This window comes from Ascaphus truei, chromosome 20 (genome assembly GCF_040206685.1).
Source record: "Ascaphus truei isolate aAscTru1 chromosome 20, aAscTru1.hap1, whole genome shotgun sequence".
Classification (NCBI taxonomy): Eukaryota; Metazoa; Chordata; class Amphibia; order Anura; family Ascaphidae; genus Ascaphus; species Ascaphus truei.
This window is the reverse complement of record NC_134502.1, coordinates 25,462,733-25,471,941: the sequence shown is the minus strand read 5'-3', so window position 1 is coordinate 25,471,941 and position 9,209 is coordinate 25,462,733.

Below are 9,209 nucleotides of genomic sequence, written 5' to 3'. Positions count from 1 at the left end.
TGAAGAGAAAAGGGGAAGGAAGAGAGGAGGAGAAAAGTTAAGGGGAAAGGGGAAGGTAGAGAGAAAGGGAAAAGGGATGGAAGAGAGGAGGGGAAGAAGAAGGAAGAGAGGAAAAGGAAGGAAGAGACGAGAGGGAAGGGGAAGGAAGAGGAATGGAATTAAGGAAAGGCAAGCGGAAGGAAGAGAGAAGGGGAAAGGGAAGGAACAGAGGAGGGGGAAAAGCAAGGAAGAGAGGAGGGGAAAAGGCAAGGAAGAGAGGAGGGGAAAAGGAAGGAAGAGAGGAGAGGAAAGGAAGAGAGGAGAGGAAAAGGGAAGGAAGAGATGAGGGGAAAGGAAGTAAGAGAGGAGAGGAAAGGGGAAGGAAGAGAGGAGAGGAAAAGGGAAGGTAGAGATGAGGGGGAAAGGGAAGGAAGATAGAAGGAAGTGGATAAGGGAAAAAGAGAAAAGATGGAAAGGAAGAAAGGAGGGGAAAGAGGAAGGAAGAGAAGGGGAAAGGGAAGGAAAATAGAAGGGGGAAGGGGAATGAAGAGAGGAGGAAAGGGGAAGGAAGAGAGGAAGAGGAGGAATGGAAGACAGAAGGGGAAAATTTAAGGAATAGAGAAGGGGAAAAGGAAGGAAGAGAGGAAATGGAAGGAAGAGAGGAGAGGAAAAGGGAAGTAAGAGAGGGGAGGAAAAGGAAGGAAGAGAAGGAACGGGAAAAAGAGAAAAGGGGAAAAGGAAAGGAATAAATGAGAGGAAAGGGGAAGGAAGAGAGAAGGGGGAAAGGGAAGGAAGATAGAAGGGGAAAGGGGAAGGAAGAGAAGAGGAAAAGACAAGGAAGAGAGGAGGGGAAAAGGAAGGAGGAGAGGGGAAGGAAGAGAGGAGAGAAGAGGAAAAGGAGAGGAAGAGAGAATGAAGGAAGAAAGAAGGGGAAAAGGAAGGAAAAGCGAAGGAGGGGAAAGGGGAAGGAAGAGTGAAGGAAAGGGGAAGGAAGAGAGAAGGAAAGGGGAAGGAAGAGAGGAGGAGGAGGAATAGAAGAGAGAAGGGGAAAAGGAAGGAAGAGAGAAGGGGAAAAGGATAGGACGAAAGGGGGATAATGGGAAGGAAGAGAGGATAGAAAGGGGAAGGAAGAGAGGAGGAGAAAAGTTAAGGGGAAAAGGGAAGGAAGAGTGAAGGGGGAAAGGATAGGACGAAAGGGGGATAAAGGGAAGGAAGAGAAGATAGAAATGGGAAGGAAGAGAGGAGGAAAAAACAAGGAAGAGAGGAGGGGAAAGGGAAGGAGGAGGGGAAGGAAGAGAGGAGAGAAGAGGAAAGGGAGAGTGAAGGAAGAAAGAAGGGGAAAAGGAAGGAAAAGAGAAGTGGAAAAGAGAAGAACGAGAAAAAGGGAAAAGGGAAGGAAGAGCGAAGGAGGGGGAAAGGGGAAGGAAGAGTGAAGGAGGGGGAAAGGGGAAGGAAGAGAGAAGGGGAAAAGGAAATGAAGAAGGAGGGGGAAAGGAAATGAAGAAGGGAGGGGAAAAGGGAAGGAAGAGAGAAGAGTAAAGGGAATGAAGAGAGGAAGGAGGAAAGGGAAGGAAAAGAGAAGGGAAAATGGAAAGGAAGAAAGGAGGGGAAAAGGGAAGGAAGAGCAAGAGTATGGGAAAAGGGAAGGAAGAGAGAAGGGGAAAGGAAGGAAGAGAGAAGGCTCAGAGGAGAGGGAAAGGGGAGGAGGAGAGAAGGGGAATGAAGAGAGGAGAGAAAAAAGGAATGAAGAGAGAAGGGGAAAGGGGAAGAGAGAAGGGGAAAAGGGAAGGAAGAGAGAAGGATGAAAGGAAGAGAGAAAAAAAGGAAGAAAGGGGGAAGGAAAAAAATAAAGAGAAGGAAAGGAAGAAAGAAGCGGATAAGAGGAAAAGGAAGAAAGAAGTGCTTAAAATGTCAGCAGTATATATATAGTATATGTATGTATGTATATATATACATACATACATACATACTTACATACATATACTATATATATACTGCTGACATTTTAAGCACTGGAGTATCATGTGTTGTGGGGTAATTCACACTAATGGGTATATCCTCCCACAGACCCCCCCACCCATGTGTATAAACCCACCTCAGCCCGGCAGTACCCGCAACATGGTTATATCGCCCCACTCTTATAGAGACAACTTCAACTATATTACCCCAACCCAACATAAATAATGTTACAGAGAGATGTCTACACTCTAATATACAGAGGGGCACAGGTACAATACAGGGAGAGGAGGAACCATTGGGAGATGGGAATCCTGCCCCGCAGAGCTTACACTCTAATATACAGAGGGACACAGATACAATACAGGGAGAGGAGGAACCATTGGGAGATGGGAATCCTGCCCCGCAGAGCTTACACTCTAATATACAGAGGGACACAGATACAATACAGGGAGAGGAGGAACCATTGGGAGGAGGGAATCCTGCCCCGCAGAGCTGACACTCTAATATACAGAGGGACACAGATACAATACAGGGAGAGGAGGGACCATTGGGAGAAGGGAATCCTGCCCCGCAGAGCTTACACTCTAATATACAGAGGGATACAATACAGGGAGGAGGGACCATTGGGAGGAGGGAATCCTGCCCCGCAGAGCTTACACTCTAATATACAGAGGGACACAGATACAATACAGGGAGAGGAGGGACCATTGGGAGGAGGGAATCCTGCCCCGCAGAGCTGACACTCTAATATACAGAGGGGCACAGATACAATACAGGGAGAGGGGGAGCGATGGGGAGGAGGGAAGTCTGCACCAGGTGTTAGGAGGGTGATGAATCTCTCACACGATGTGTTGGTGTGTTACAAACACTTGCCTGGAATGAGGGTCACAGTTAAATATCATTATAAAGGGAATATCTGTTTCAAATTAGCATTGTTTCTTTAGAAATTGTCTCGACACACGTCCCCCCGCAGGCTGCCACATTAAGGGGAATAACGGCAAACCCAGAAAAGCCCGTCCGCTGTGTACACGTCACGCGTAAGAGTGTTATATGGGGTAATAGGAGGAGTTATAGGCAGGGGTTATATGGAGTAATAGGAGGAGTTATAGGGAGGGTTATATGGGGCAATAGGAGGAGTTATAGGGAGAGGTTATATGGAGTAATAGGAGGAGTTATAGGGAGGGGTTATATTGGCAATAGGAGGAGTTATAGGGAAGGGTTATATGGGGCAATAGGAGGAGTTATATGGAGGGGTTATATGGGGCAATAGGAGGAGTTATAGGGAGAGGTTATATGGAGTAATAGGAGGAGTTATAGGGAGAGGTTATATGGGCAATAGGAGGAGTTACAGGGAGGGGTTATATGGGTAATAGGAGGAGTTATAGGGAGGGGTTATATGGGGCAATAGGAGGAGTTATAGGGAGAGGTTATATGGGCAATAGGAGGAGTTACAGGGAGGGGTTATATGGGGTAATAGGAGGAGTTATAGGGAGGGGTTATATGGGGCAATAGGAGGAGTTATAGGGAGGTTATATGGGGCAATAGGAGGAGTTATAGGGAGGGTTTTATGGGGTAATAGGAGGAGTTATAGGGAGGGGTTATATGGAGTAATAGGAGGAGTTATAGGGAGGGGTTATATGGGGCAATAGGAGGAGTTATAGGGAGGGGTTATATGGAGTAATAGGAGGAGTTATAGGGAGGGGTTATATGGGGTAATAGGAGGAGTTATAGGGAGGTTATATGGGGTAAAAGGAGGAGTTATAGGGGGGGTTATATGGAGTAATAGGAGGAGTTACAGGGAGCGGTTATATGGAGTAATAGGAGGAGTTATAGGGAGGGGTTATATGGGGTAATAGGAGGAGTTATAGGGAGAGGTTATATGGAGCAATAGGAGGAGTTATAGGGAGAGGTTATGTGGGGTAATAGGAGGAGTTATAGGGAGGGGTTATATGGGGTAATAGGAGGAGTTATAGGGAGGTTATATGGGGTAATAGGAGGAGTTATAGGGAGGTTATATGGGGTAATAGGAGGAGTTGTAGGGAGGTTATATGGGGTAATAGGAGGAGTTATAGGGAGGTTATATGGGGTAATAGGATGAGTTATAGGGAGGTTATATGGGGTAATAGGAGGAGTTATCTCTCACATCTTTCTCCCTTCCTTGACCACTCTCTCTCTTTACATGCAATGCATAGAGAAGATGGATAGATAGAAGGGTATATCTCTCCCTCTCTTCAGTGTGTGGGCACTCTCTTTCTCCTCTCTCTCTCCCCCCCCCTTCTCTCTCCTCTCTCTCTCCCCCCCCCTTCTCTCTCTCCTCTCTCTCTCTCCCCCCCCTTCTCTCTCTCTCTCTCTTTATCATCCCCTAATTGTCACTTTCTACTTCCTTTCTTACTCTCTATTCCCCCTGTCTCTTCCTCATCCTTCCTTTCTTCTCTTTACTTCTCTCTCCTATCTCTTTCTCCTCTCTCTTCCCTCTCTCTCTTTATCCTCTCATCACTCTCACACTCCCTCATCTTTCTCTGTCTCCTCTCTCATCCCTCTCTTTCTCCTCTCATCCCTTTCACTCATCTTTCTCTCTCTCCTCTCTTATCCCTCTCTCCTCTCTCATCCCTCTCTCTCCTATCTCTTTCTGCTCTCTCCTCCCTCTTTCTCCTCTCTTATCCCTCTCTCCTCTCTCATCCCTCTCTCTCCTATCTCTTTCTGTTCTCTCATCCCTCTTTCTCCTCTCTCATCCCTTTCTCCTCTCCCATCCCTCTCTCTCCTATCTCTTTCTCCTCTCATCCCTTTCTCCTCTCCTCTCCCATCCCTCTCTCTCCTATCTCTTTCTCCTCTCTCATCCCTCTCTCTCCTATCTCTTTCTCCTCTCTCATCCCTCTCTCTTCTCTCTCATCCTTCTCTCTCTTCTCCCTCTCTCTCTCACCTCTCTCACCTCTCTCTCCTCTCTCTCCTCTCTCATCAAACTCTCATCCCTCTCTCTACTCTCTCATCTCTGCCATCCCTCTCTCTCTGTCACCCCTCTCTCTCCTCTCTCATCCCTCTCTCACCTCTCTCATCCCTCTCTTCTCTCTCGTCTCTGTCACCCCTCTCTCTCCTCTCTCATCCCTCTTTCCTCTCTCCTCCCTCTCCTCTCTCATCCCTCTCTCTCCTCTCTCATCCCTCTCTCTCCTCTCTCATCTCTCTCTCTCCCTGTCCCTCTCATCCCTCTCTCTTCTTTCTCTCTCTCCTCTCTCTCTTCTCTCATCCCTCTCTCCTCTCTCATCCCTCTCTCACCTCTCTCACCCCTCTCTCTTCCCTCTCTCTCTCTCGCTGGGTTGGAAAGGTTTGGGGAGGGGGTGTTTCCACGGTAACAGACGGTGTCGCCCTGGCACGGTGTTGCCCTGGCATACATGGCACATGGTGTGAGCCGTCTGCTGACGTGAGCAGAATCCCCTCCGGAGGGCACAGAGTGAGAGAGAGAGAGAGTGCCCACGCACCCAGAGAGAGAGAGTGCCCACGCACCCAGAGAGTGCCCACACACCCAGAGAGAGAGTGCCCACGCACCCAGAGAGTGCCCACACACCCAGAGAGAGAGTGCCCACGCACCCACAGAGTGCCCACGCACCCAGAGAGTGCCCACACACCCAGAGAGAGAGTGCCCACGCACCCAGAGAGAGAGAGTGCCCACGCACCCAGAGAGAGAGAGTGCCCACGCACCCAGAGAGAGAGTGCCCACGCACCCAGAGAGAGTGCCCACGCACCCAGAGAGTGCCCACGCACCCAGAGAGAGTGCCCACGCACCCAGAGAGAGAGAGTGCCCACGCACCCAGAGAGAGAGAGTGCCCACGCACCCAGAGAGAGTGCCCACACACCCAGAGAGAGAGTGTGCCCACGCACCCAGAGAGAGAGTGTGCCCACGCACCCAGAGAGAGAGAGTGCCCACGCACCCAGAGAGAGAGAGAGTGCCCACGCACCCAGAGAGAGAGTGCTCACACACCTAGAGAGAGAGAGTGTCCACACACCCAGAGAGAGAGAGTGCCCACGCACCCAGAGAGAGAGAGCCCACACACCCAGAGAGAGAGAGTGCCCACACACCCAGAGAGAGAGTGCCCACACACCCAGAGAGAGAGAGTGCCCACACACCCAGAGAGAGAGTGCCCACACACCCAGAGAGTGAGAGTGCCCACGCACCCAGAGAGAGAGAGAGAGTGCCCACACACCCAGAGAGAGAGTGCCCACACACCCAGAGAGAGAGAGAGTGCCCACACACCCAGAGAGTGAGAGTGCCCACGCACCCAGAGAGAGTGCCCACACACCCAGAGAGAGAGTGCCCACGCACCCAGAGAGAGAGAGTGCCCACACACCCAGAGAGAGAGTGCCCACGCACCCAGAGAGAGGGAGTGCCCACGCACCCAGAGAGAGAGAGTGCCCACACACCCAGAGAGAGAGTGCCCACGCACCCAGAGAGAGAGAGTGCCCACACACCCAGAGAGAGAGTGCCCACACACCCAGAGAGAGAGAGTGCCCACACACCCAGAGAGAGAGAGTGCCCACGCACCCAGAGAGAGAGAGTGCCCACGCACCCAGAGAGAGAGAGTGCCCACGCACCCAGAGAGAGAGAGTGCCCACGCACCCAGAGAGAGAGTGCCCACACACCCAGAGTGACCACGCACCCAGAGAGAGAGTGCTCACACACCTAGAGAGAGAGAGTGTCCACACACCCAGAGAGAGAGAGTGCCCACGCACCCAGAGAGAGAGAGCCCACACACCCAGAGAGAGAGAGTGCCCACACACCCAGAGAGAGAGTGCCCACACACCCAGAGAGAGAGAGTGCCCACACACCCAGAGAGAGAGTGCCCACACACCCAGAGAGTGAGAGTGCCCACGCACCCAGAGAGAGAGAGAGAGTGCCCACACACCCAGAGAGAGAGTGCCCACACACCCAGAGAGAGAGAGAGTGCCCACACACCCAGAGAGTGAGAGTGCCCACGCACCCAGAGAGAGTGCCCACACACCCAGAGAGAGAGAGAGTGCCCACGCACCCAGAGAGAGAGAGTGCCCACACACCCAGAGAGAGAGTGCCCACGCACCCAGAGAGAGGGAGTGCCCACGCACCCAGAGAGAGAGAGTGCCCACACACCCAGAGAGAGAGTGCCCACGCACCCAGAGAGAGAGAGTGCCCACACACCCAGAGAGAGAGTGCCCACACACCCAGAGAGAGAGAGTGCCCACACACCCAGAGAGAGAGAGTGCCCACGCACCCAGAGAGAGAGAGTGCCCACGCACCCAGAGAGAGAGAGTGCCCACGCACCCAGAGAGAGAGAGTGCCCACGCACCCAGAGAGAGAGAGAGTGCCCACGCACCCAGAGAGAGAGAGTGCCCACGCACCCAGAGAGAGAGAGTGCCCACGCACCCAGAGAGAGAGAATGCCCACGCACCCAGAGAGAGAGAGTGCCCACGCACCCAGAGAGAGTGAGTGCCCACGCACCGAGAGAGAGAGAGTGCCCACACACCCAGAGAGTGCCCACGCACCCAGAGAGAGAGAGTGTCCACATACCCAGAGAGAGAGTGCCCACGCATCCAGAGAGAGAGAGTGCCCATGCACCCAGAGAGAGTGCCCACGCACCCAGAGAGAGAGAGTGCCCATGCATCCAGAGAGAGAGAGTGCCCACGCACCCAGAGAGAGAGAGTGCCCATGCATCCAGAGAGAGAGAGTGCCCACGCACCCAGAGAGAGTGAGTGCCCACGCACCGAGAGAGAGAGAGTGCCCACACACCCAGAGAGTGCCCACGCACCCAGAGAGAGAGAGTGTCCACATACCCAGAGAGAGAGTGCCCACGCATCCAGAGAGAGAGAGTGCCCATGCACCCAGAGAGAGAGAGTGCCCACGCACCCAGAGAGAGAGAGTGCCCATGCATCCAGAGAGAGAGAGTGCCCACGCACCCAGAGAGAGAGAGTGCCCATGCATCCAGAGAGAGAGAGTGCCCACGCACCCAGAGAGTGCCCACGCACCCAGAGAGAGAGAGTGCCCACACACCCAGAGAGTGCCCACACACCCAGAGAGAGAGAGTGCCCACGCACCCAGAGAGAGTGCCCACGCACCCAGAGAGAGAGTGCACACGCACCCAGAGAGAGAGAGAGAGTGCCCACGCACCCAGAGAGAAAGAGTGCCCACGCACCCAGAGAGAGAGAGAGTGCCCACGCACCCAGAGAAAGAGTGCCCACGCACCCAGAGAGAGAGAGTGCCCACGCACCCAGAGAGAGAGTGCACACGCACCCAGAGAGAGAGAGAGTGCCCACGCACCCAGAGAGAGAGAGTGCCCACACACCCAGAGAGAGAGAGTGCCCACGCACCCAGAGAGAGAGAGTGCCCACACACCCAGAGAGAGAGAGTGCCCATACACCCAGAGAGAGAGTGCCCACACACCCAGAGAGAGAGAGAGTGCCCACGCACCCAGAGAGAGAGTGCCCACACACCCAGAGAGTGCCCACGCACCCAGAGAGAGAGAGTGCCCACACACCCAGAGAGAGTGCCCACGCACCCAGAGAGAGAGAGTGCCCACACACCCAGAGAGAGAGAGTGCCCACGCACCCAGAGAGAGAGAGTGCCCACGCACCCAGAGAGAGAGAGTGTCCACGCACCCAGAGAGAGAGTGCCCACACACCCAGAGTGACCACGCACCCAGAGAGAGAGAGTGCCCACACACCCAGAGAGAGAGTGCCCATGCACCCAGAGAGAGTGCCCATACACCCAGAGAGAGTGCCCACACGCCCAGAGAGAGAGAGTGCCCACACACCCAGAGAGAGAGAGTGCCCACGCACCCAGAGAGAGTGCCCACACACCCAGAGAGAGAGAGTGCCCATGCACCCAGAGAGCGTGCCCACACACCCAGAGAGAGAGAGTGCCCACACACCCAGAGAGAGAGAGTGCCCACACACCCAGAGAGAGAGAGTGCCCACACACCCAGAGAGAGAGAGTGCCCACAAACCCAGAGAGAGAGTGCCCACACACCCAGAGAGAGAGAGTGCCCACGCACCCAGAGAGAGTGCCCACACACCCAGAGAGAGTGCCCACACACCCAGAGAGAGAGAGTGCCAACGCACCCAAAGAGAGAGAGTGCCCACACACCCAGAGAGAGTGCCCACACACCCAGAGAGAGTGCCCACACACCCAGAGAGTGCCCATGCACCCAGAGAGTGCCCACGCACCCAGAGTGCCCACACTGCCCACGCACTCAGAGAGAGTGCCCACGCACCCAGAGAGTGCCCACACACCCAGAGAGAGAGAGTGCCAC